The following is a 24,525-nucleotide window of genomic DNA, read 5'->3' on the forward strand; positions in this document are numbered from 1 at the left end:
GCTACATCCCCTTAGATTGCAAGTAGTTGCATTTGGGAATAGACAAAAAGTGAGCCGAGGAAGAAAATCGCTGTTTAGCTCCCTCACTGCGAATTGTCTTTTTCTCTCTCCCTTTTGGTCCAGTGGTTCAGATACGATTCTTTTACCACCGGTGGCCTGGGTTTGATTCCCGCTCAGGGAATTACTTGATTTTGGGGAAACACTAGGCATAAGTCCAAAACGTGGTACAACTGCTGAAAAAGTTATACTCTTCTGAGTCAGCGACATAATGACTGTTGCAATCTCGAGAACTCTCTGCTGCTCTACCAACATTCCTTTCATAGGTCAACAAGTGAAGATTTCTTCTCTCAGGGAAATATATTTTTTGTCAAACACATGTCAAGGTGCACTGCTGTCAAAAAGTTGGCGTAAACCACAAGAAAAAGTACAATCCTTTGAGACGGATTTGAACCAGCGACCTAACGATTACAGCAATTTCACCTACAGTCCTCCGCTCTACCAACTGAGCTAACAAAGGGTGACAATTGCAGTCAAACGCCATCCCCTAAATGGTCAGAGGTTCGACAGAAGCATATGTTCCCTTTATGAAATTAATCTGCTGAGTTTGGTGGTTTCTTGAAGCTGCTGAGGATTGCCCCCAGGTCTTCGTACGTTCAACTAATGCTCTATTCCTCTGAGCTACATCCCCTTAGATTGCAAGTAGTTGCATTTGGGAATAGACAAAAAGTGAGCCGAGGAAGAAAATCGCTGTTTAGCTCCCTCACTGCAAATTGTCTTTTTCTCTCTCCCTTTTGGTCCAGTGGTTCAGATACGGTTCTTTTACCACCGGTGGCCTGGGTTTGATTCCCGCTCAGGGAATTACTTGATTTTGGGGAAACACTAGGCATAAGTCCAAAACGTGGTACAACTGCTGAAAAAGTTATACTCTTCTGAGTCAGCGACCTAATGACTGTTGCAATCTCGAGAACTCTCTGCTGCTCTACCAACATTCCTTTCAAAGGTCAACAAGTGAAGATTTCTTCTCTCAGGGAAATATATTTTTGTCAAGCACATGTCAAGGCGCACTGCTGTCAAAAAGTTGGCGTAAACCACAAGAAAAAGTACAATCCTTTGAGCCGGATTTGAACCAGCGACCTAACGATTACAGCAATTTCACCTACAGTGCTCCGCTCTACCAACTGAGCTATCAAAGGGTGACAAATACAGTCAAACACCATTCCCTAGATGGTCAGAGGTTCGACAGAAGCATATGTTCCCTTTAAGAAATGAATCTGCTGAGTTTGGTGGTTTCTTGAAGCTGCTGAGGATTGCCCCCAGGTCTTCGTACGTTCAACTAATGCTCTATTCCTCTGAGCTACATCCCATTAGATTGCAAGTAGTTGCATTTGGGAATAGACAAAAAGTGAGCCGAGGAATAAAATCGCTGTTTAGCTCCCTCACTGCGAATTGTCTTTTTCTCTCTCCCTTTTGGTCCAGTGGTAAGGATTCGGTTCTTTTACCACCGCGGCCTGGGTTTGATTCCCGCTCAGGGAATTACTTGATTTTGGGGAAACACTAGGCATAAGTCCAAAACGTGGTACAACTGCTGAAAAAGTTATACTCTTCTGAGTTAGCGACCTAAGGACTGTTGCAATCTCGAGAACTCTCTGCTGCTCTACCAACATTCCTTTCATAGGTCAACAAGTGAAGATTTCTTCTCTCAGGGAAATATATATTTTTTGTCAAGCACATGTCAAGGTGCACTGCTGTCAAAAAGTTGGCGTAAACCACAAGAAAAAGAACAATCCTGTGAGCCGGATTTGAACCAGCGACCTAAGGATTACAGCAATTTCACCTACAGTCCTCCGCTATACAAACTGAGCTATCAAAGGGTGACAAATACAGTAAAACGCCATTCCCTAGATTGTCAGAGGTTCGACAGAAGCATATGTTCCCTTTAAGAAATTAATCTGCTGAGTTTGGTGGTTTCTTGAGGCTGCTGTGGATTGCCCCCAGGTCTTCGTACGTTCAACTAATGCTCTATTCCTCTGAGCTACATCCCCTTAGATTGCAAGTAGTTGCATTTGGGAATAGACAAAAAGTGAGCCGAGGAAGAAAATCGCTGTTTAGCTCCCTCACTGCGAATTGTCTTTTTCTCTCTCCCTTTTGGTCCAGTGGTTCAGATACGATTCTTTTACCACCGGTGGCCTGGGTTTGATTCCCGCTCAGGGAATTACTTGATTTTGTGGAAACACTAGGCATAAGTTCAAAACGTGGTACAACTGCTGAAAAAGTTATACTCTTCTGAGTCAGCGACATAATGACTGTTGCAATCTCGAGAACTCTCTGCTGCTCTACCAACATTCCTTTCATAGGTCAACAAGTGAAGATTTCTTCTCTCAGGGAAATATATTTTTTGTCAAGCACATGTCAAGGTGCACTGCTGTCAAAAAGTTGGCGTAAACCACAAGAAAAAGTACAATCCTTTGAGACAGATTTGAACCAGCGACCTAACGATTACAGCAATTTCACCTACAGTCCTCCGCTCTACCAACTGAGCTAACAAAGGGTGACAAATACAGTCAAACGCCATCCCCTAAATGGTCAGAGGTTTGACAGAAGCATATGTTCCCTTTAAGAAATTAATCTGCTGAGTTTGGTGGTTTCTTGAAGCTGCTGAGGATTGCCCCCAGGTCTTCGTACGTTCAACTAATGCTCTATTCCTCTGAGCTACATCCCCTTAGATTGCAAGTAGTTGCATTTGGGAATAGACAAAAAGTGAGCCGAGGAAGAAAATCGCTGTTTAGCTCCCTCACTGCAAATTGTCTTTTTCTCTCTCCCTTTTGGTCCAGTGGTTCAGATACGGTTCTTTTACCACCGGTGGCCTGGGTTTGATTCCCGCTCAGGGAATTACTTGATTTTGGGGAAACACTAGGCATAAGTCCAAAACGTGGTACAACTGCTGAAAAAGTTATACTCTTCTGAGTCAGCGACCTAATGACTGTTGCAATCTCGAGAACTCTCTGCTGCTCTACCAACATTCCTTTCAAAGGTCAACAAGTGAAGATTTCTTCTCTCAGGGAAATATATTTTTTGTCAAGCACATGTCAAGGTGCACTGCTGTCAAAAAGTTGGCGTAAACCACAAGAAAACAAACAGTTCTTTGAGCCAGATTTAAACCAGCGACCTAAGGATTACAGCAATTTCACATACAGTGCTCCGCTCTACCAACTGAGCTATCAAAGGGTGACAAATACAGTCAAACGCCATTCCCTAGATGGTCAGAGGTTCGACAGAAGCATATGTTCCCTTTAAGAAATGAATCTGCTGAGTTTGGTGGTTTCTTGAAGCTGCTGAGGATTGCCCCCAGGTCTTCGTACGTTCAACTAATGCTCTATTCCTCTGAGCTACATCCCATTAGATTGCAAGTAGTTGCATTTGGGAATAGACAAAAAGTGAGCCGAGGAATAAAATCGCTGTTTAGCTCCCTCACTGCGAATTGTCTTTTTCTCTCTCCCTTTTGGTCCAGTGGTTCAGATACGGTTCTTTTACCACCGGTGGCCTGGGTTTGATTCCCGCTCAGGGAATTACTTGATTTTGGGGAAACACTAGGCATAAGTCCAAAACGTGGTACAACTGCTGAAAAAGTTATACTCTTCTGAGTTAGCGACCTAAGGACTGTTGCAATCTCGAGAACTCTCTGCTGCTCTACCAACATTCCTTTCATAGGTCAACAAGTGAAGATTTCTTCTCTCAGGGAAATATATATTTTTTGTCAAGCACATGTCAAGGTGCACTGCTGTCAAAAAGTTGGCGTAAACCACAAGAAAAAGAAGAATCCTGTGAGCCGGATTTGAACCAGCGACCTAAGGATTACAGCAATTTCACCTACAGTCCTCCGCTATACAAACTGAGCTATCAAAGGGTGACAAACACAGTAAAACGCCATTCCCTAGATTGTCAGAGGTTCGACAGAAGCATATGTTCCCTTTAAGAAATTAATCTGCTGAGTTTGGTGGTTTCTTGAGGCTGCTGTGGATTGCCCCCAGGTCTTCGTACGTTCAACTAATGCTCTATTCCTCTGAGCTACATCCCCTTAGATTGCAAGTAGTTGCATTTGGGAATAGACAAAAAGTGAGCCGAGGAAGAAAATCGCTGTTTAGCTCCCTCACTGCGAATTGTCTTTTTCTCTCTCCCTTTTGGTCCAGTGGTTCAGATACGATTCTTTTACCACCGGTGGCCTGGGTTTGATTCCCGCTCAGGGAATTACTTGATTTTGTGGAAACACTAGGCATAAGTCCAAAACGTGGTACAACTGCTGAAAAAGTTATACTCTTCTGAGTCAGCGACATAATGACTGTTGCAATCTCGAGAACTCTCTGCTGCTCTACCAACATTCCTTTCATAGGTCAACAAGTGAAGATTTCTTCTCTCAGGGAAATATATTTTTGTCAAGCACATGTCAAGGTGCACTGCTGTCAAAAAGTTGGCGTAAACCACAAGAAAAAGTACAATCCTTTGAGACAGATTTGAACCAGCGACCTAACGATTACAGCAATTTCACCTACAGTCCTCCGCTCTACCAACTGAGCTAACAAAGGGTGACAAATACAGTCAAACGCCATCCCCTAAATGGTCAGAGGTTTGACAGAAGCATATGTTCCCTTTAAGAAATTAATCTGCTGAGTTTGGTGGTTTCTTGAAGCTGCTGAGGATTGCCCCCAGGTCTTCGTACGTTCAACTAATGCTCTATTCCTCTGAGCTACATCCCCTTAGATTGCAAGTAGTTGCATTTGGGAATAGACAAAAAGTGAGCCGAGGAAGAAAATCGCTGTTTAGCTCCCTCACTGCAAATTGTCTTTTTCTCTCTCCCTTTTGGTCCAGTGGTTCAGATATGGTTCTTTTACCACCGGTGGCCTGGGTTTGATTCCCGCTCAGGGAATTACTTGATTTTGGGGAAACACTAGGCATAAGTCCAAAACGTGGTACAACTGCTGAAAAAGTTATACTCTTCTGAGTCAGCGACCTAATGACTGTTGCAATCTCGAGAACTCTCTGCTGCTCTACCAACATTCCTTTCAAAGGTCAACAAGTGAAGATTTCTTCTCTCAGGGAAATATATTTTTTGTCAAGCACATGTCAAGGTGCACTGCTGTCAAAAAGTTGGCGTAAACCACAAGAAAAAGAACAATCCTGTGAGCCGGATTTGAACCAGCGACCTAAGGATTACAGCAATTTCACCTACAGTCCTCCGCTATACAAACTGAGCTATCAAAGGGTGACAAATACAGTAAAACGCCATTCCCTAGATTGTCAGAGGTTCGACAGAAGCATATGTTCCCTTTAAGAAATTAATCTGCTGAGTTTGGTGGTTTCTTGAGGCTGCTGTGGATTGCCCCCAGGTCTTCGTACGTTCAACTAATGCTCTATTCCTCTGAGCTACATCCCCTTAGATTGCAAGTAGTTGCATTTGGGAATAGACAAAAAGTGAGCCGAGGAAGAAAATCGCTGTTTAGCTCCCTCACTGCGAATTGTCTTTTTCTCTCTCCCTTTTGGTCCAGTGGTTCAGATACGATTCTTTTACCACCGGTGGCCTGGGTTTGATTCCCGCTCAGGGAATTACTTGATTTTGGGGAAACACTAGGCATAAGTCCAAAACGTGGTACAACTGCTGAAAAAGTTATACTCTTCTGAGTCAGCGACATAATGACTGTTGCAATCTCGAGAACTCTCTGCTGCTCTACCAACATTCCTTTCATAGGTCAACAAGTGAAGATTTCTTCTCTCAGGGAAATATATTTTTTGTCAAGCACATGTCAAGGTGCACTGCTGTCAAAAAGTTGGCGTAAACCACAAGAAAAAGTACAATCCTTTGAGACAGATTTGAACCAGCGACCTAACGATTACAGCAATTTCACCTACAGTCCTCCGCTCTACCAACTGAGCTAACAAAGGGTGACAAATGCAGTCAAACGCCATCCCCTAAATGGTCAGAGGTTTGACAGAAGCATATGTTCCCTTTAAGAAATTAATCTGCTGAGTTTGGTGGTTTCTTGAAGCTGCTGAGGATTGCCCCCAGGTCTTCGTACGTTCAACTAATGCTCTATTCCTCTGAGCTACATCCCCTTAGATTGCAAGTAGTTGCATTTGGGAATAGACAAAAAGTGAGCCGAGGAAGAAAATAGCTGTTTAGCTCCCTCACTGCAAATTGTCTTTTTCTCTCTCCCTTTTGGTCCAGTGGTTCAGATACGGTTCTTTTACCACCGGTGGCCTGGGTTTGATTCCCGCTCAGGGAATTACTTGATTTTGGGGAAACACTAGGCATAAGTCCAAAACGTGGTACAACTGCTGAAAAAGTTATACTCTTCTGAGTCAGCGACCTAATGACTGTTGCAATCTCGAGAACTCTCTGCTGCTCTACCAACATTCCTTTCAAAGGTCAACAAGTGAAGATTTCTTCTCTCAGGGAAATATATTTTTTGTCAAGCACATGTCAAGGTGCACTGCTGTCAAAAAGTTGGCGTAAACCACAAGAAAAAGAACAATCCTGTGAGCCGGATTTGAACCAGCGACCTAAGGATTACAGCAATTTCACCTACAGTCCTCCGCTATACAAACTGAGCTATCAAAGGGTGACAAATACAGTAAAACGCCATTCCCTAGATTGTCAGAGGTTCGACAGAAGCATATGTTCCCTTTAAGAAATTAATCTGCTGAGTTTGGTGGTTTCTTGAGGCTGCTGTGGATTGCCCCCAGGTCTTCGTACGTTCAACTAATGCTCTATTCCTCTGAGCTACATCCCCTTAGATTGCAAGTAGTTGCATTTGGGAATAGACAAAAGTGAGCCGAGGAAGAAAATCGCTGTTTAGCTCCCTCACTGCGAATTGTCTTTTTCTCTCCCTTTTGGTCCAGTGGTTCAGATACGATTCTTTTACCACCGGTGGCCTGGGTTTGATTCCCGCTCAGGGAATTACTTGATTTTGGGAAACACTAGGCATAAGTCCAAAACGTGGTACAACTGCTGAAAAAGTTATACTCTTCTGAGTCAGCGACATAATGACTGTTGCAATCTCGAGAACTCTCTGCTGCTCTACCAACATTCCTTTCATAGGTCAACAAGTGAAGATTTCTTCTCTCAGGGAAATATATTTTTGTCAAGCACATGTCAAGGTGCACTGCTGTCAAAAAGTTGGCGTAAACCACAAGAAAAAGTACAATCCTTTGAGACAGATTTGAACCAGCGACCTAACGATTACAGCAATTTCACCTACAGTCCTCCGCTCTACCAACTGAGCTAACAAAGGGTGACAAATGCAGTCAAACGCCATCCCCTAAATGGTCAGAGGTTTGACAGAAGCATATGTTCCCTTTAAGAAATTAATCTGCTGAGTTTGGTGGTTTCTTGAAGCTGCTGAGGATTGCCCCCAGGTCTTCGTACGTTCAACTAATGCTCTATTCCTCTGAGCTACATCCCCTTAGATTGCAAGTAGTTGCATTTGGGAATAGACAAAAAGTGAGCCGAGGAAGAAAATCGCTGTTTAGCTCCCTCACTGCAAATTGTCTTTTTCTCTCTCCCTTTTGGTCCAGTGGTTCAGATACGGTTCTTTTACCACCGGTGGCCTGGGTTTGATTCCCGCTCAGGGAATTACTTGATTTTGGGAAACACTAGGCATAAGTCCAAAACGTGGTACAACTGCTGAAAAAGTTATACTCTTCTGAGTCAGTCAGACCTAATGACTGTTGCAATCTCGAGAACTCTCTGCTGCTCTACCAACATTCCTTTCAAAGGTCAACAAGTGAAGATTTCTTCTCTCAGGGAAATATATTTTTTGTCAAGCACATGTCAAGGTGCACTGCTGTCAAAAAGTTGGCGTAAACCACAAGAAAAAGTACAATCCTTTGAGCCAGCGACCTAAGGATTACAGCAATTTCACCTACAGTCCTCCGCTCTACCAACTGAGGTATCAAAGGGTGACAAATATAGTCAAACGCCATTCCCTAGATGGTCAGAGGTTCGACAGAAGCATATGTTCCCTTTAAGAAATTAATCTGCTGAGTTTGGTGGTTTCTTGAAGCTGCTGAGGATTGCCCCCAGGTCTTCGTACGTTCAACTAATGCTCTATTCCACTGAGCTACATCCCCTTAGATTGCAAGTAGTTGCATTCGGGAATAGACAAAAAGTCAGCCGAGGAAGAAAATCGCTGTTTAGCCCCCTCACTGCGAAATGTCTTTTTCTCTCTCCCTTTTGGTCCAGTGGTTCAGATTCGGTTCTTTTATCACCGCGGCCTGGGTTTGATTCCCGCTCAGGGAATTACTTGATTTTGGGGAAACACTAGGCATGAGTCCAAAACGTGGTACAACTGCTGAAAAAGTTATACTCTTCTGAGTCAGCGACCTAAGGACTGTTGCAATCTCGAGAACTCTCTGCTGCTCTACCAACATTCCTTTCAAAGGTCAACAAGTGAAGATTTCTTCCCTCACGGAAATATATTTTTGTCAAGCACATGTCAGGGTGCACTGCTGTCAAAAAGTTGGCGTAAATCACAAGAAAAAGTACAATCCTTTGAGCCGGCTTTGAACCAGATACCTAAGGATTACAGCAATTACACCTACATTCCTCCACTCTACCAACTGAGCTATCAAAGGGTGAAAAATACAGTCAAACGCCATCCCCTAGATGGTCAGAGGTTCGACAGAAGCATATGTTCCCTTTAAGAAATTAATCTGCTGAGTTTAGTGGTTTCTTGAAGCTGCTGAGGATTGCCCCCAGGTCTTCGTACGTTCAACTAATGCTCTATTCCTCTAAGCTACATCCCCTTAGATTGCAAGTAGTTGCATTCGGGAATAGACAAAAAGTGAGCCGAGGAAGAAAATCGCTGTTTAGCCCCCTCACTGCGAAATGTCTTTTTCTCTCTCCCTTTTGGTCCAGTGGTTCAGATTCGGGTCTTTTACCACCGGGGCCTGGGTTTGATTCCCGCTCAGGGAATTACTTGATTTTGGGGAAACACTAGGCATGAGTCCAAAACTTGGTACAACTGCTGAAAAAGTTATACTCTTCTGAGTCAGCGACCTAAGGACTGTTGCAATCTCGAGAACTCTCTGCTGCTCTACCAACATTCCTTTAAAAGGTCAACAAGGGAAGATTTCTTCTCTCAGGGAAATATATTTTTTGTCAAGCACATGTCAAGGTGCACTGCTGTCAAAAAGTTGGCGTAAACCACAAGAAAAAGTACAATCCTTTGGGACGGATTTGAACAAACGACCTAAGGATTACAGCAATTTCACCTACAGTCCTCCTCTCTACCAACTGAGCTATAAAAGTGTGACAAATACATTAAAACGCCATCGCCTAGATGGTCAAAGGTTCGGCAGAAGCATATGTTCCCTTTAAGAAATTAATCTGCTGAGTTTGGTGCTTTCTTGGAGCTGCTGAGGATTGCCCCCAGGTCTTCGTACGTTCAACTAATGCTCTATTCCTCTGAGCTACATCCCCTTAGATTGCAAGTAGTTGCATTTGGGAATAGACAAAAAGTGAGCCGAGGAATAAAATCGCTGTTTAGCCCCCTCACTGCGAAATGTCTTTTTCTCTCTCCCTTTTGGTCCAGTGGTTCAGATTCGGTTCTTTTACCACCGCGGCCTGGGTTTGATTCCCGCTCAGGGAATTACTTGATTTTGGGGAAACACTAGGCATAAGTCCAAAACGTGGTACAACTGCTGAAAAAGTTATACTCTTCTGAGTCAGCGACCTAAGGACTGTTGCAATCTCGAGAAATCTCTGCTGCTCTACCAACATTCCTTTCAAAGGTCAACAAGTGAAGATTTCTTCCCTCAGGGAAATATATTTTTTGTCAAGCACATGTCAAGGTGCACTGCTGTCAAAAAGTTGGCGTAAACCACAAAAAAAAGTACAATCCTTTGAGCCGGATTTGAACCAGCGACCTAAGGATTACAGCAATTTCACCTACAGTCGTCCGCTCTACCAACTGAGCTATCAAATGCGACAAAAATAGTCAAACGCCATTCCCTAGATGGTCAGAGGTTCGACAGAAGCATATGTTCCGTTTAAGAAATTAATCTGCTGAGTTTGGTGGTTTCTTGAAGCTGCTGAGGATTGCCCCCAGGTCTTCGTACGTTCAACTAATGCTCTATTCCTCTGAGCTACATACCCTTAGATTGCAAGTAGTTGCATTCGGGAATAGACAAAAAGTGAGCCGAGGAAGAAAATCGCTGTTTAGCCCCCTCACTGCGAAATGTCTTTTTCTCTCTCCCTTTTGGTCCATTGTTTTTTTCATGGGTCTGCCTACCCATGTCAGAGACGCAAACTCGGTCTCAACCTTTAAGTCTTTACTGAAGACTCATCTCTTCAGTGGGTCATATGATTGAGTGTAGTCTGGCCCAGGAGTGGGAAGGTGAACGGAAAGGCTCTGGAGCAACGAACCGCCCTTGCTGTCTCTGCCTGGCCGGTTCCCCTTTTTCCACTGGGATTCTCTGCCTCTAACCCTGTTACGGGGGCTGAGTCACTGGCTTGCTGGGGCTCTCTCGTGCCGTCCCTGGGGGGTGCGTCACCTGGGTGGGTTGATTCACTGTTGTGGTCGGCCTGTCTGGGTTTCCTCCCCCCCCCCTTGGGTTGTACCGTGTCGGAGATCTTTGTGGGCTATACTCGGCCTTGTCTCAGTATGGTAAGTTGGTGGTTGAAGATTTCCCTCTAGTGGTGTGGGGGCTGTGCTTTGGCAAAGTGGGTGGGGTTATATCCTTCCTGTTTGGCCCTGTCCGGGGTGTCCTTGGATGGGGCCACAGTGTCTCCTGACCCCTCCTGTCTCAGCCTCCAGTATTTATGCTGCAGTAGTTTATGTGTCGGGGGCTAGGGTCAGTTTGTTTATCTGGAGTACTTCTCCTGTCCTATTCGGTGTCCTGTGTAAATCTAAGTGTGCGTTCTCTAATTCTCTCCTTCTCTCTTTCTTTCTCTCTCTCGGAGGACCTGAGCCCTAGGACCATGCCCCAGGACTACCTGACATGATGACTCCTTGCTGTCCCCAGTCCACCTGGCCATGCTGCTGCTCCAGTTTCAACTGGCCTGGGCCCTAGGACCATGTCCCAGGACTACCTGACATGAGGACTCCTTGCTGTCCCCAGTCCACCTGGCCATGCTCCTGCTCCAGTTTCAACTGTTCTGCCTTACTATTATTCAACCATGCTGGTCATTTATGAACATTTGAACATCTTGGCCACGTTCTGTTATAATCTCCACCCGGCACAGCCAGAAGAGGACTGGCCACCCCACATATGCTCTCTCTAATTCTCTCTTTCTTTCTCTCTCTTGGAGGACCTGAGCCCTAGGACCGTGCCCCAGGACTACCTGACATGATGGCTCCTTGCTGTCCCCAGTCCACCTGACTGTGCTGCTGCTCCAGTTTCAACTGTTCTGCCTTATTATTATTTGACCATGCTGGTCATTTATGAACATTTGAACATCTTGGTCATGTTCTGTTATAATCTCTACCCGGCACAGCCAGAAGAGGACTGGCCACCCCACATAGCCCGGTTCCTCTCTAGGTTTCTTCCTAGGTTTTGGCCTTTCTAGGGAGTTTTTCCTAGCCACCGTGCTTTTACACCTGCATTGTTTGCTGTTTGGGGTTTTAGGCTGGGTTTCTGTACAGCACTTTGAGATATCAGCTGATGTACGAAGGGCTATATAAATAAATTTGATTTGATTTGATTTGATTTGGTTCAGATTCGGTTCTTTTACCACCGCGGCCTGGGTTTGATTCCCGCTCAGGGAATTACTTGATTTTGGGGAAACACTAGGCATAAGTCCAAAACGTGGTACAACTGCTGAAAAAGTTATACTCTTCTGAGTCAGCGACCTAAGGACTGTTGCAATCTCGAGAAATCTCTGCTGCTCTACCAACATTCCTTTCAAAGGTCAACAAGTGAAGAGTTCTTCCCTCAGGGAAATATATTTTTTGTCAAGCACATGTCAAGGTGCACTGCTGTCAAAAAGTTGGCGTAAACCACAAGAAAAAGTACAATCCTTTGATTAGGATTTGAACCAGCGACCTAAGGATTACAGCAATTCCACCTACAGTCCTCCGCTCTACCATCTGAGCTATCAAAGGGCGACAAATACAGTCAAACGCCATTCCTTAGATGGTCAGAGGTTCGACAGAAGCATATGTTCCGTTTAAGAAATTAATCTGCTGAGTTTGGTGGTTTCTTGAAGCTGCTGAGGATTGCCCCCAGGTCTTCGTACGTTCAACTAATGCTCTATTCCTCTGAGCTACATCCCCTTAGTTTGCAAGTAGTTGCATTTGGGAATAGACAAAAAGTGAGCCGAGGAATAAAATCGCTCTTTAGCTCCCTCACTGCGAATTGTCTTTTTCTCTCTCCCTTTTGGTCCAGTGGTTCAGATACGATTCTTTTACCACCGGTGGCCTGGGTTTGATTCCCGCTCAGGGAATTACTTGATTTTGGGGAAACACTAGGCATAAGTCCAAAACGTGGTACAACTGCTGAAAAAGTTATACTCTTCTGAGTCAGCGACATAATGACTGTTGCAATCTCGAGAACTCTCTGCTGCTCTACCAACATTCCTTTCATAGGTCAACAAGTGAAGATTTCTTCTCTCAGGGAAATATATTTTTTGTCAAGCACATGTCAAGGTGCACTGCTGTCAAAAAGTTGGCGTAAACCACAAGAAAAAGAACAATCCTGTGAGCCGGATTTGAACCAGCGACCTAAGGATTACAGCAATTTCACCTACAGTCCTCCGCTATACCAACTGAGCTATCAAAGGGTGACAAATACAGTAAAACGCCATTCCCTAGATTGTCAGAGGTTCGACAGAAGCATATGTTCCCTTTAAGAAATTAATCTGCTGAGTTTGGTGGTTTCTTGAAGCTGCTGTGGATTGCCCCCAGGTCTTCGTACGTTCAACTAATGCTCTATTCCTCTGAGCTACATCCCCTTAGATTGCAAGTAGTTGCATTTGGGAATAGACAAAAAGTGAGCCGAGGAAGAAAATCGCTGTTTAGCTCCCTCACTGCGAATTGTCTTTTTCTCTCTCCCTTTTGGTCCAGTGGTTCAGATACGATTCTTTTACCACCGGTGGCCTGGGTTTGATTCCCGCTCAGGGAATTACTTGATTTTGGGGAAACACTAGGCATAAGTCCAAAACGTGGTACAACTGCTGAAAAAGTTATACTCTTCTGAGTCAGCGACATAATGACTGTTGCAATCTCGAGAACTCTCTGCTGCTCTACCAACATTCCTTTCATAGGTCAACAAGTGAAGATTTCTTCTCTCAGGGAAATATATTTTTGTCAAGCACATGTCAAGGTGCACTGCTGTCAAAAAGTTGGCGTAAACCACAAGAAAAAGTACAATCCTTTGAGACGGATTTGAACCAGCGACCTAACAATTACAGCAATTTCACCTACAGTCCTCCGCTCTACCAACTGAGCTAACAAAGGGTGACAAATGCAGTCAAACGCCATCCCCTAAATGGTCAGAGGTTCGACAGAAGCATATGTTCCCTTTAAGAAATTAATCTGCTGAGTTTGGTGGTTTCTTGAAGCTGCTGAGGATTGCCCCCAGGTCTTCGTACGTTCAACTAATGCTCTATTCCTCTGAGCTACATCCCCTTAGATTGCAAGTAGTTGCATTTGGGAATAGACAAAAAGTGAGCCGAGGAAGAAAATCGCTGTTTAGCTCCCTCACTGCGAATTGTCTTTTTCTCTCTCCCTTTTGGTCCAGTGGTTCAGATACGATTCTTTTACCACCGGTGGCCTGGGTTTGATTCCCGCTCAGGGAATTACTTGATTTTGGGGAAACACTAGGCATAAGTCCAAAACGTGGTACAACTGCTGAAAAAGTTATACTCTTCTGAGTCAGCGACATAATGACTGTTGCAATCTCGAGAACTCTCTGCTGCTCTACCAACATTCCTTTCATAGGTCAACAAGTGAAGATTTCTTCTCTCAGGGAAATATATTTTTTGTCAAGCACATGTCAAGGTGCACTGCTGTCAAAAAGTTGGCGTAAACCACAAGAAAAAGTACAATCCCTTGAGACGGATTTGAACCAGCGACCTAACGATTACAGCAATTTCACCTACAGTCCTCCGCTCTACCAACTGAGCTAACAAAGGGTGACAAATGCAGTCAAACGCCATCCCCTAAATGGTCAGAGGTTCGACAGAAGCATATGTTCCCTTTAAGAAATTAATCTGCTGAGTTTGGTGGTTTCTTGAAGCTGCTGAGGATTGCCCCCAGGTCTTCGTACGTTCAACTAATGCTCTATTCCTCTGAGCTACATCCCCTTAGATTGCAAGTAGTTGCATTTGGGAATAGACAAAAAGTGAGCCGAGGAAGAAAATCGCTGTTTAGCTCCCTCACTGCAAATTGTCTTTTTCTCTCTCCCTTTTGGTCCAGTGGTTCAGATACGGTTCTTTTACCACCGGTGGCCTGGGTTTGATTCCCGCTCAGGGAATTACTTGATTTTGGGGAAACACTAGGCATAAGTCCAAAACGTGGTACAACTGCTGAAAAAGTTATACTCTTCTGAGTCAGCGACCTAATGACTGTTGCAATCTCGAGAACTCTCTGCTGCTCTACCAACATTCCTTTCAAAGGTCAACAAGTGAAGATTTCTTCTCTCAGGGAAATATATTTTTTGTCAAGCACATGTCAAGGTGCACTGCTGTCAAAAAGTTGGCGTAAACCACAAGAAAAAGTACAATCCTTTGAGCCAGCGACCTAAGGATTACAGCAATTTCACCTACAGTCCTCCGCTCTACCAACTGAGGTATCAAAGGGTGACAAATATAGTCAAACGCCATTCCCTAGATGGTCAGAGGTTCGACAGAAGCATATGTTCCCTTTAAGAAATTAATCTGCTGAGTTTGGTGGTTTCTTGAAGCTGCTGAGGATTGCCCCCAGGTCTTCGCACGTTCAACTAATGCTCTATTCCTCTGAGCTACATCCCATTAGATTGCAAGTAGTTGCATTTAGGAATAGACAAAAAGTGAGCCGAGGAATAAAATCGCTGTTTAGCTCCCTCACTGCGAATTGTCTTTTTCTCTCTCCCTTTTGGTCCAGTGGTAAGGATTCGGTTCTTTTACCACCGCGGCCTGGGTTTGATTCCCGCTCAGGGAATTACATGATTTTGGGGAAACACTAGGCATAAGTCCAAAACGTGGTACAACTGCTGAAAAAGTTATACTCTTCTGAGTTAGCGACCTAAGGACTGTTGCAATCTCGAGAACTCTCTGCTGCTCTACCAACATTCCTTTCATAGGTCAACAAGTGAAGATTTCTTCTCTCAGGGAAATATATATTTTTTGTCAAGCACATGTCAAGGTGCACTGCTGTCAAAAAGTTGGCGTAAACCACAAGAAAAAGAACAATCCTGTGAGCAGGATTTGAACCAGCGACCTAAGGATTACAGCAATTTCACCTACAGTCCTCCGCTATACCAACTGAGCTATCAAAGGGTGACAAATACAGTAAAACGCCATTCCCTAGATTGTCAGAGGTTCGACAGAAGCATATGTTCCCTTTAAGAAATTAATCTGCTGAGTTTGGTGGTTTCTTGAAGCTGCTGTGGATTGCCCCCAGGTCTTCGTACGTTCAACTAATGCTCTATTCCTCTGAGCTACATCCCCTTAGATTGCAAGTAGTTGCATTTGGGAATAGACAAAAAGTGAGCCGAGGAAGAAAATCGCTGTTTAGCTCCCTCACTGCGAATTGTCTTTTTCTCTCTCCCTTTGGTCCAGTGGTTCAGATACGATTCTTTTACCACCGGTGGCCTGGGTTTGATTCCCGCTCAGGGAATTACTTGATTTTGGGGAAACACTAGGCATAAGTCCAAAACGTGGTACAACTGCTGAAAAAGTTATACTCTTCTGAGTCAGCGACCTAATGACTGTTGCAATCTCGAGAACTCTCTGCTGCTCTACCAACATTCCTTTCATAGGTCAACAAGTGAAGATTTCTTCTCTCAGGGAAATATATTTTTTCGTCAAGCACATGTCAAGGTGCACTGCTGTCAAAAAGTTGGCGTAAACCACAAGAAAAAGTACAATCCTTTGAGACGGATTTGAACCAGCGACCTAACGATTACAGCAATTTCACCTACAGTCCTCCGCTCTACCAACTGAGCTAACAAAGGGTGACAAATGCGGTCAAACGCCATCCCCTAAATGGTCAGAGGTTCGACAGAAGCATATGTTCCCTTTAAGAAATTAATCTGCTGAGTTTGGTGGTTTCTTGAAGCTGCTGAGGATTGCCCCCAGGTCTTCGTACGTTCAACTAATGCTCTATTCCTCTGAGCTACATCCCCTTAGATTGCAAGTAGTTGCATTTGGGAATAGACAAAAAGTGAGCCGAGGAAGAAAATCGCTGTTTAGCTCCCTCACTGCAAATTGTCTTTTTCTCTCTCCCTTTTTGTCCAGTGGTTCAGATACGGTTCTTTTACCACCGGTGGCCTGGGTTTGATTCCCGCTCAGGGAATTACTTGATTTTGGGGAAACACTAGGCATAAGTCCAAAACGTGGTACAACTGCTGAAAAAGTTATACTCTTCTGAGTCAGCGACCTAATGACTGTTGCAATCTCGAGAACTCTCTGCTGCTCTACCAACATTCCTTTCAAAGGTCAACAAGTGAAGATTTCTTCTCTCAGGGAAATATATTTTTTGTCAAGCACATGTCAAGGTGCACTGCTGTCAAAAAGTTGGCGTAAACCACAAGAAAAAGTACAATCCTTTGAGCCAGCGACCTAAGGATTACAGCAATTTCACCTACAGTCCTCCGCTCTACCAACTGAGGTATCAAAGGGTGACAAATATAGTCAAACGCCATTCCCTAGATGGTCAGAGGTTCGACAGAAGCATATGTTCCCTTTAAGAAATTAATCTGCTGAGTTTGGTGGTTTCTTGAAGCTGCTGAGGATTGCCCCCAGGTCTTCGTACGTTCAACTAATGCTCTATTCCACTGAGCTACATCCCCTTAGATTGCAAGTAGTTGCATTCGGGAATAGACAAAAAGTCAGCCGAGGAAGAAAATCGCTGTTTAGCCCCCTCACTGCGAAATGTCTTTTTCTCTCTCCCTTTTGGTCCAGTGGTTCAGATTCGGTTCTTTTATCACCGCGGCCTGGGTTTGATTCCCGCTCAGGGAATTACTTGATTTTGGGGAATCACTAGGCATGAGTCCAAAATGTGGTACAACTGCTGAAAAAGTTATACTCTTCTGAGTCAGCGACCTAAGGACTGTTGCAATCTCGAGAACTCTCTGCTGCTCTACCAACATTCCTTTCAAAGGTCAACAAGTGAAGATTTCTTCCCTCAGGGAAATATATTTTTTGTCAAGCACATGTCAAGGTGCACTGCTGTCAAAAAGTTGGCGTAAACCACAAGAAAAAGTACAATCCTTTGAGCAGGATTTGAAACAGCGACCTAAGGATTAGAGCAATTTCACCTACAGTCCTCCGCTCTACCAAATTAGCTTTTAAAGGGTGACATATACAGTCAAACGCCATTCCCTAGATGGTCAGAGGTTCGACAGAAGCATATGTTCCCTTTAAGAAATTAATCTGCTGAGTTTGGTGGTTTCTTGGAGCTGCTGAGGATTGCCCCCAGGTCTTCGTACGTTCAACTAATGCTCTATTCCTCTGAGCTACATCCCCTTAGATTGCAAGTAGTTGCATTCGGGAATAGACAAAAAGTGAGCCGAGGAAGAAAATCGCTGTTTAGCCCCCTCACTGCGAAATGTCTTTTTCTCTCTCCCTTTTGGTCCAGTGGTTCAGATTCGGTTCTTTTACCACCGCGGCCTGGGTTTGATTCCCGCTCAGGAAATGACTTGCTTTTGGGGAAACACTCGGCATAAGTCAAAAACTTGGTACAACTGCTGAAAAAGTTATACTCTTCTGAGTCAGCGACCTAAGGACTGTTGCAATCTCGAGAACTCTCTGCTGCTCTACCAACATTCCTTTCAAAGGTCAACAAGTGAAGATTTCTTCCCTCACGGAAATATATTTTTTGTCAAGCACATGTCAAGGTGCACTGCTGTCAAAAAGTTGGCGTAAATCACAAGAAAAAGTACAATCCTTTGAGCCGGCTTTGAACCAGATACCTAAGGATTACAGCAATTACACCTACATTCCTCCACTCTACCAACTGAGCTATCAAAGGGTGAAAAATACAGTCAAACGCCATCCCCTAGATGGTCAGAGGTTCGACAGAAGCATATGTTCCCTTTAAGAAATTAATCTGCTGAGTTTGGTGGTTTCTTGAAGCTGCTGAGGATTGCCCCCAGGTCTTCGTACGTTCAACTAATGCTCTATTCCTCTGAGCTACATCCCCTTAGATTGCAAGTAGTTGCATTTTGGGAATAGACAAAAAGTGAGCCGAGGAAGAAAATCGCTGTTTAGCCCCCACTGCGAAATGTCTTTTCTCTCTCCCTTTTGGTCCAGTGGTTCAGATTCGGTCTTTTACCACCGGGCCTGGGTTTGATTCCCGCTCAGGGAATGACTTGATTTTGGGGAAACACTAGGCATGAGTCCAAAACTTGGTACAACTGCTGAAAAAGTTATACTCTTCTGAGTCAGCGACCTAAGGACTGTTGCAATCTCGAGAACTCTCTGCTGCTCTACCAACATTCCTTTCAAAGGTCAACAAGGAAGATTTCTTCTCTCAGGGAAATATATTTTTGTCAAGCACATGTCAAGGTGCACTGCTGTCAAAAAGTTGGCGTAAACCACAAGAAAAAGTACAATCCTTTGGGACGGATTTGAACCAGCGACCTAAGGATTACAGCAATTTCACCTACAGTCCTCCGCTCTACCATCTGAGCTATCAAAGGCTGACAAATACAGTCAAACGCCATCCCCTAGATGGTCAAAGGTTCGGCAGAAACATATGTTTCCTTTAAGAAATTAATCTGCTGAGTTTGGTGGTTTCTTGGAGCTGCTGAGGATTGCCCCCAGGTCTTCGTACGTTCAACTAATGCTCTATTCCTCTGAGCTACATCCCCTTAGATTGCAAGTAGTTGCATTTGGGAATAGACAAAAAGTGAGCCGAGGAATAAAATCGATGTTTAGCCCCCTCACTGCGAAATGTCTTTTTCCTCTCTCCCTTTTGGTCCAGTGGTTAGGATTCGGTTCTTTTACCACCGCGGCCTGGGTTTGATTCCCGCTCAGGAAATGACTTGCTTTTGGGGAAACACTCGGCATAAGTCAAAAACTTGGTACAACTGCTGAAAAAGTTATACTCTTCTGAGTCAGCGACCTAAGGACTGTTGCAATCTCGAGAACTCTCTGCTGCTCTACCAACATTCCTTTCAAAGGTCAACAAGTGAAGATTTCTTCTCTCAGGGAAATATATTTTTTGTCAAGCACATGTCAAGGTGCACTGCTGTCAAAAAGTTGGCGTAAACCACAAGAAAAAGTACAATCCTTTGGGACGGATTTGAACGAACGACCTAAGGATTACAGCAATTTCACCTACAGTCCTCCTCTCTACCAACTGAGCTATCAAAGTGTGACAAATACATTAAAACGCCATCCCCTAGATGGTCAGAGGTTCGGCAGAAGCATATGTTCCCTTTCAGAAATTAATCTGCTGAGTTTGGTGGTTTCTTGGAGCTGCTGAGGATTGCCCCCAGGTCTTCGTACATTCAATTAATGCTCTATTCCTCTGAGCTACATCCCTTTAGATTGCAAGTAGTTGCATTTGGGAATAGACAAAAAGTGAGCCGAGGAATAAAATCGATGTTTATCCCCATCACTGTGAAATATATTTTTCTCTCTCCCTTTTGGTCCCGTGGTTAGGATTCGGTTCTTTTACCACCGCGGCCTGGGTTTGATTCGCGCTCAGGGAATGACTTGCTTTTGGGGAAACACTAGGCATAGGTCAAAACCCTGTTACAACTGCAGAAAAAGTTATACTCTTCTGAGTCAGCGACCTAAGGACTGTTGCAATCTCGAGAACTCTCTGCTGCTCTACCAACATTCCTTTCAAAGGTCAACAAGTGAAGATTTCTTCCCTCACGGAAATATATTTTTTGTCAAGCACATGTCAAGGTGCACTGCTGTCAAAAAGTTGGTGTAAACCACAAGAAAAAGTACAATCCTTTAAGCAGTATTTGAACCAGCGACCTAAGGATTAGAGTAATTTCACCTACAGTCCTCCGCTCTACCAACTGAGCTATCAAAGGGCGACAAATACAGTCAAACGCCATTCCCTAGATGGTCAGAGGTTCGACAGAAGCATATGTTCCGTTTAAGAAATTAATCTGCTGAGTTTGGTGGTTTCTTGGAGCTGCTGAGGATTGCCCCCAGGTCTTCGTACGTTCAACTAATGCTCTATTCCTCTGAGCTACATCCCCTTAGATTGCAAGTAGTTGCATTCGGGAATAGACAAAAAGTCAGCCGAGGAAGAAAATCGATGTTTAGCTCCCTCACTGCGAATTGTCTTTTTCTCTCTCCCTTTTGGTCCAGTGGTTCAGATTCGGTTCTTTTATCACCGCGGCCTGAGTTTGATTCCCGCTCAGGGAATTACTTGATTTTGGGGAAACACTCGGCATAAGTCCAAAACTTGGTACAACTGCTGAAAAAGTTATACTCTTCTGAGTCAGCGACCTAAGGACTGTTGCAATCTCGAGAACTCTCTGCTGCTCTACCAACATTCCTTTCATAGGTCAACAAGTGAAGATTTCGTCCCTCAGGGAAATATATTTTTTGTCAAGCACATGTCAAGGTGCACTGCTGTCAAAAAGTTGGCGTAAACCACAAGAAAAAGTACAATCATTTGAGCAGGATTTGAACCGGCGACCTAGGATTAGAGCAATTTCACCTACAGTCCTCCGCTCTACCAAATGAGCTTTTAAAGGTGGACAAATACAGTCAAACGCCATCCCCTAGATGGTCAGAGGTTCGGCAGAAGCATAAATTAATCTGCTGAGTTTGGTGATTTCTTGGAGCTGCTGAGGATTGCCCCCAGGTCTTCGTATGTTCAACTAATGCTCTATTCCTCTGAGCTACATCCCCTTAGATTGCAAGTAGTTGCATTTGGGAATAGACAAAAAGTGAGCCGAGGAATAAAATCGCTGTTTAGCTCCCTCACTGCGAAATGTCTTTTTCTCTCTCTCTTTTGGACCAGTGGTTCAGATTCGGTTCTTTTACCACCGCGGCCTGGGTTTGATTCCCGCTCAGGGAATTACTTGATTTTGGGGAAACACTAGGCATAAGTCCAAAACGTGGTACAACTGCAGAAAAAGTAATACTCTTCTGAGTCAGAGACCAAAGGACTGTTGCAATCTTGAGATCTCTCTGCTGCTCTACCAATATTCCTTTCAAAGGTCAACAAGTGAAGATTTCTTCTCTCAGGGAAAATATTTGTTTGTCAAGCACATGTCAATGTGCACTGCTGTCAAAAAGTTGGCGTAAACCACAAGAAAAAGTACAAACCTTTGAGCCGGATTTGAACCAGCGACCTAAGGATTACAGCAATTTCACCTACAGTCCTCCGCTCTACCAACTGAGCTATCAAAGGGAGATACATGCAGTCAAACGCCATCCCCTAGATGGTCAGAGGTTTGACAGAAGCATATGTTCCCTTTAAGAAATTAATCTGCTGAGTTTGGTGGTTTCTTGAAGCCGCTGAGGATTGCCCCCAGGTCTTCGTACGTTCAACTAATGCTCTATTCCTCTGAGCTACATCCCCTTAGATTGCAAGAAGTTGCATTCGGGAATAGACAAAAAGTGAGCCAAGGAAGAAAATCGCTGTTTAGCCCCCTCACTGCGAAATGTCTTTTTCTCTCTCCCTTTTGGTCCAGTGGTTCAGATTCGGTTATTTTACCACCGCGGCCTGGGTTTGATTCCCGCTCAGGGAATTACTTGATTTTGGGGAAACACTAGGCATAATTCCAAAACTTGGTACAACTGCTGAAAAAGTTATACTCTTCTGAGTCAGCGACCTAAGGACTGTTGCAATCTCGAGAACTCTCTGCTGCTCTACCAACATTCCTTTCAAAGGTCAACAAGTGAAGATTTCTTCTCTCAGGGAAATATATTTTTTGTCAAGCACATGTAAAGGTGCACTGCTGTCAAAAAGTTGGCGTAAACCACAAGATAAAGTACAATCCTTTGAGCCGGATTTGAACCAGCGATCTAAGGATTACAGCAATTTCATCTACAGTCCTCCACTCCACCAACTGAGCTATCAAAGGGTGACAAATACAGTCAAACGCCATCCCCTAGATGGTCAGAGGTTCGGCAGAAGCAAATGTTCCCTTTAAGAAATTAATCTGCTGAGTTTGGTGGTTTCTTGGAGCTGCTGAGGATTGCCCCCAGGTCTTCGTACGTTCAACTAATGCTCTATTCCTCTGAGCTACATCCCCTTAGATTGCAAGTAGTTGCATTCGGGAATAGACAAAAAGTGAGCCGAGGAAAAAAATCGCTGTTTAGCCCCCTCACTGCGAAATGTCTTTTTCTCTCCCCCTTTTGTTCCAGTGGTTCGGATTCGGTTCTTTTACCACCGCGGCCTGGGTTTGATTCGCGCTCAGGGAATTACTTGATTTTGGGGAAACACTAGGCATGAGTCCAAAACTTGGTACAACTGCTGAAAAAGTTATACTCTTCTGAGTCAGCGACCTAAGGACTGTTGCAATCTCGAGAACTCTCTGCTGCTCTACCAACATTCATTTCATAGGTCAACAAGTGAAGATTTCTTCTCTCAGGGAAATATATTTTTTGTCAAGCACATGTCAAGGTGCACTGCTGTCAAAAAGTTGGCGCAACCCACAAGAAATAATACAACCCTTTGAGCTGGATTTGAACCAGCGACCTAAGGATTACAGCAATTTCACATACAGTCCTCCGCTCTACCAACTGAGCTATCAAAGGGTGACAAATACAGTCAAACGCCATCCCCTAGATTGTCAGAGGTTCGGCAGAAGCATATGTTCCTTTTAAGAAATTAATCTGCTGAGTTTGGTGGTTTCTTGAAGCTGCTGAGGATTGCCCCCAGGTCTTCGTACGTTCAACTAATGCTCTATTCCTCTGAGCTACATCCCCTTAGATTGCAAGTAGTTGCATTCGGGAATAGACAAAAAGTGAGCCGAGGAAGAAAATCGCTGTTTAGCCCCCTCACTGCGAAATGTCTTTTTCTCTCTCCCTTTTGGTCCAGTGGTTCAGATTCGGTTCGTTTACCACCGCGGCCTGGGTTTGATTCCCGCTCAGGGAATTACTTGATTTTGGGGAAACACTAGGAATAAGTCCAAAACTTGGTACAACTGCTGAAAAAGTTATACTCTTCTGAGTCAGCGACCTAAGGACTGTTGCAATCTCGAGAACTCTCTGCTGCTCTACCAACATTCCTTTCAAAGGTCAACAAGTGAAGATTTCTTCTCTCAGGGAAATATATTTTTGTCAAGCACATGTCAAGGTGCACTGCTGTCAAAAAGTTGGCGTAAACCACAAGAAAAAGTACAATCCTTTGAGCCGGATTTGAACCAGCGATCTAAGGATTACAGCAATTTCACCTACAGTCCTCCACTCCACCAACTGAGCTATCAAAGGGTGAAACATGCAGTCAAACGCCATCCCCTAGATGGTCAGAGGTTCGGCAGAAGCATATGTTCCCTTTAAGAAATTAATCTGCTTAGTTTGGCTGTTTCTTGGAGCTGCTGAGGATTGCCCCCAGGTCTTCGTACGTTCAACTAATGCTCTATTCCTCTGAGCTACATCCCCTTAGATTGCAAGTAGTTGCATTCGGGAATAGACAAAAAGTGAGCCGAGGAAGAAAATCGCTGTTTAGCCCCCTCACTGCGAAATGTCTTTTTCTCTCTCCCTTTTGGTCCAGTGGTTCAGATTCGGTTCTTTTACCACCGTGGCCTGGGTTTGATTCCCGCTCAGGGAATTACTTGATTTTGGGGAAACACTAGGCATAAGTCCAAAACGTGGTACAACTGCTGAAAAAGTTATACTCTTCTGAGTCAGCGACCTAAGGACTGTTGCAATCTCGAGAACTCTCTGCTGCTCTACCAACATTCCTTTCAAAGGTCAACAAGTGAAGATTTCTTCCCTCAGGGAAATATATTTTTTGTCAAGCACATGTCAAGGTGCACTGCTGTCAAAAAGTTGGCGTAAACCACAAGAAAAAGTACAATCCTTTGAGCCAGATTTGAACCAGCGACCTAAGGATTACAGCAATTTCACCTACAGTCCTCCGCTCTACCAACTGAGCTATCAAAGGGAGACAAATACAGTCAAACGCCATTCCCTAGATGGTCAGAGGTTCGACAGAAGCATATGTTCCGTTTTAAGAAATTAATCTGCTGAGTTTGGTGGTTTCTTGAAGCTGCTGAGGATTGCCCCCAGGTCTTCGTACGTTCAACTAATGCTCTATTCCTCTGAGCTACATCCCCTTAGATTGCAAGAAGTTGCATTCAGGAATAGACAAAAAGTGAGCCGAGGAAGAAAATCGCTGTTTAGCCCCCTCACTGCGAAATGTCTTTTTCTCTCTCCCTTTTGGTCCAGTGGTTCAGATTCGG

General features: G+C 44.2%; 7 non-coding genes across 7 annotated transcripts; all 7 read right to left on the reverse strand.

The window, feature by feature from the left end:
• Window positions 1–1,106: 1,106 nt before the first annotated feature.
• On the reverse strand, window positions 1,107–1,193 carry trnay-gua. Its single transcript is given in 2 exon segments — window positions 1,107–1,142; window positions 1,157–1,193. It is a non-coding gene; the product is annotated as a tRNA-Tyr (tRNA).
• Window positions 1,194–20,100: 18,907 nt separating this feature from the next.
• On the reverse strand, window positions 20,101–20,187 carry trnay-gua. The gene is given in 2 exon segments: window positions 20,101–20,136; window positions 20,151–20,187. It is a non-coding gene; the product is annotated as a tRNA-Tyr (tRNA).
• A 1,250-nt stretch (window positions 20,188–21,437) lies between these two features.
• trnay-gua lies at window positions 21,438–21,524 on the reverse strand. The gene is given in 2 exon segments: window positions 21,438–21,473; window positions 21,488–21,524. It is a non-coding gene; the product is annotated as a tRNA-Tyr (tRNA).
• A 589-nt stretch (window positions 21,525–22,113) lies between these two features.
• On the reverse strand, window positions 22,114–22,200 carry trnay-gua. The gene is given in 2 exon segments: window positions 22,114–22,149; window positions 22,164–22,200. It is a non-coding gene; the product is annotated as a tRNA-Tyr (tRNA).
• A 589-nt stretch (window positions 22,201–22,789) lies between these two features.
• On the reverse strand, window positions 22,790–22,876 carry trnay-gua. Its single transcript is given in 2 exon segments — window positions 22,790–22,825; window positions 22,840–22,876. It is a non-coding gene; the product is annotated as a tRNA-Tyr (tRNA).
• Window positions 22,877–23,464: 588 nt separating this feature from the next.
• trnay-gua lies at window positions 23,465–23,551 on the reverse strand. The gene is given in 2 exon segments: window positions 23,465–23,500; window positions 23,515–23,551. It is a non-coding gene; the product is annotated as a tRNA-Tyr (tRNA).
• Window positions 23,552–24,140: 589 nt separating this feature from the next.
• On the reverse strand, window positions 24,141–24,227 carry trnay-gua. The gene is given in 2 exon segments: window positions 24,141–24,176; window positions 24,191–24,227. It is a non-coding gene; the product is annotated as a tRNA-Tyr (tRNA).
• Window positions 24,228–24,525: the final 298 nt, after the last annotated feature.

The sequence above is a fragment of the Oncorhynchus gorbuscha genome, linkage group LG25 (genome assembly GCF_021184085.1).
Source record: "Oncorhynchus gorbuscha isolate QuinsamMale2020 ecotype Even-year linkage group LG25, OgorEven_v1.0, whole genome shotgun sequence".
NCBI lineage: Eukaryota > Metazoa > Chordata > Actinopteri > Salmoniformes > Salmonidae > Oncorhynchus > Oncorhynchus gorbuscha.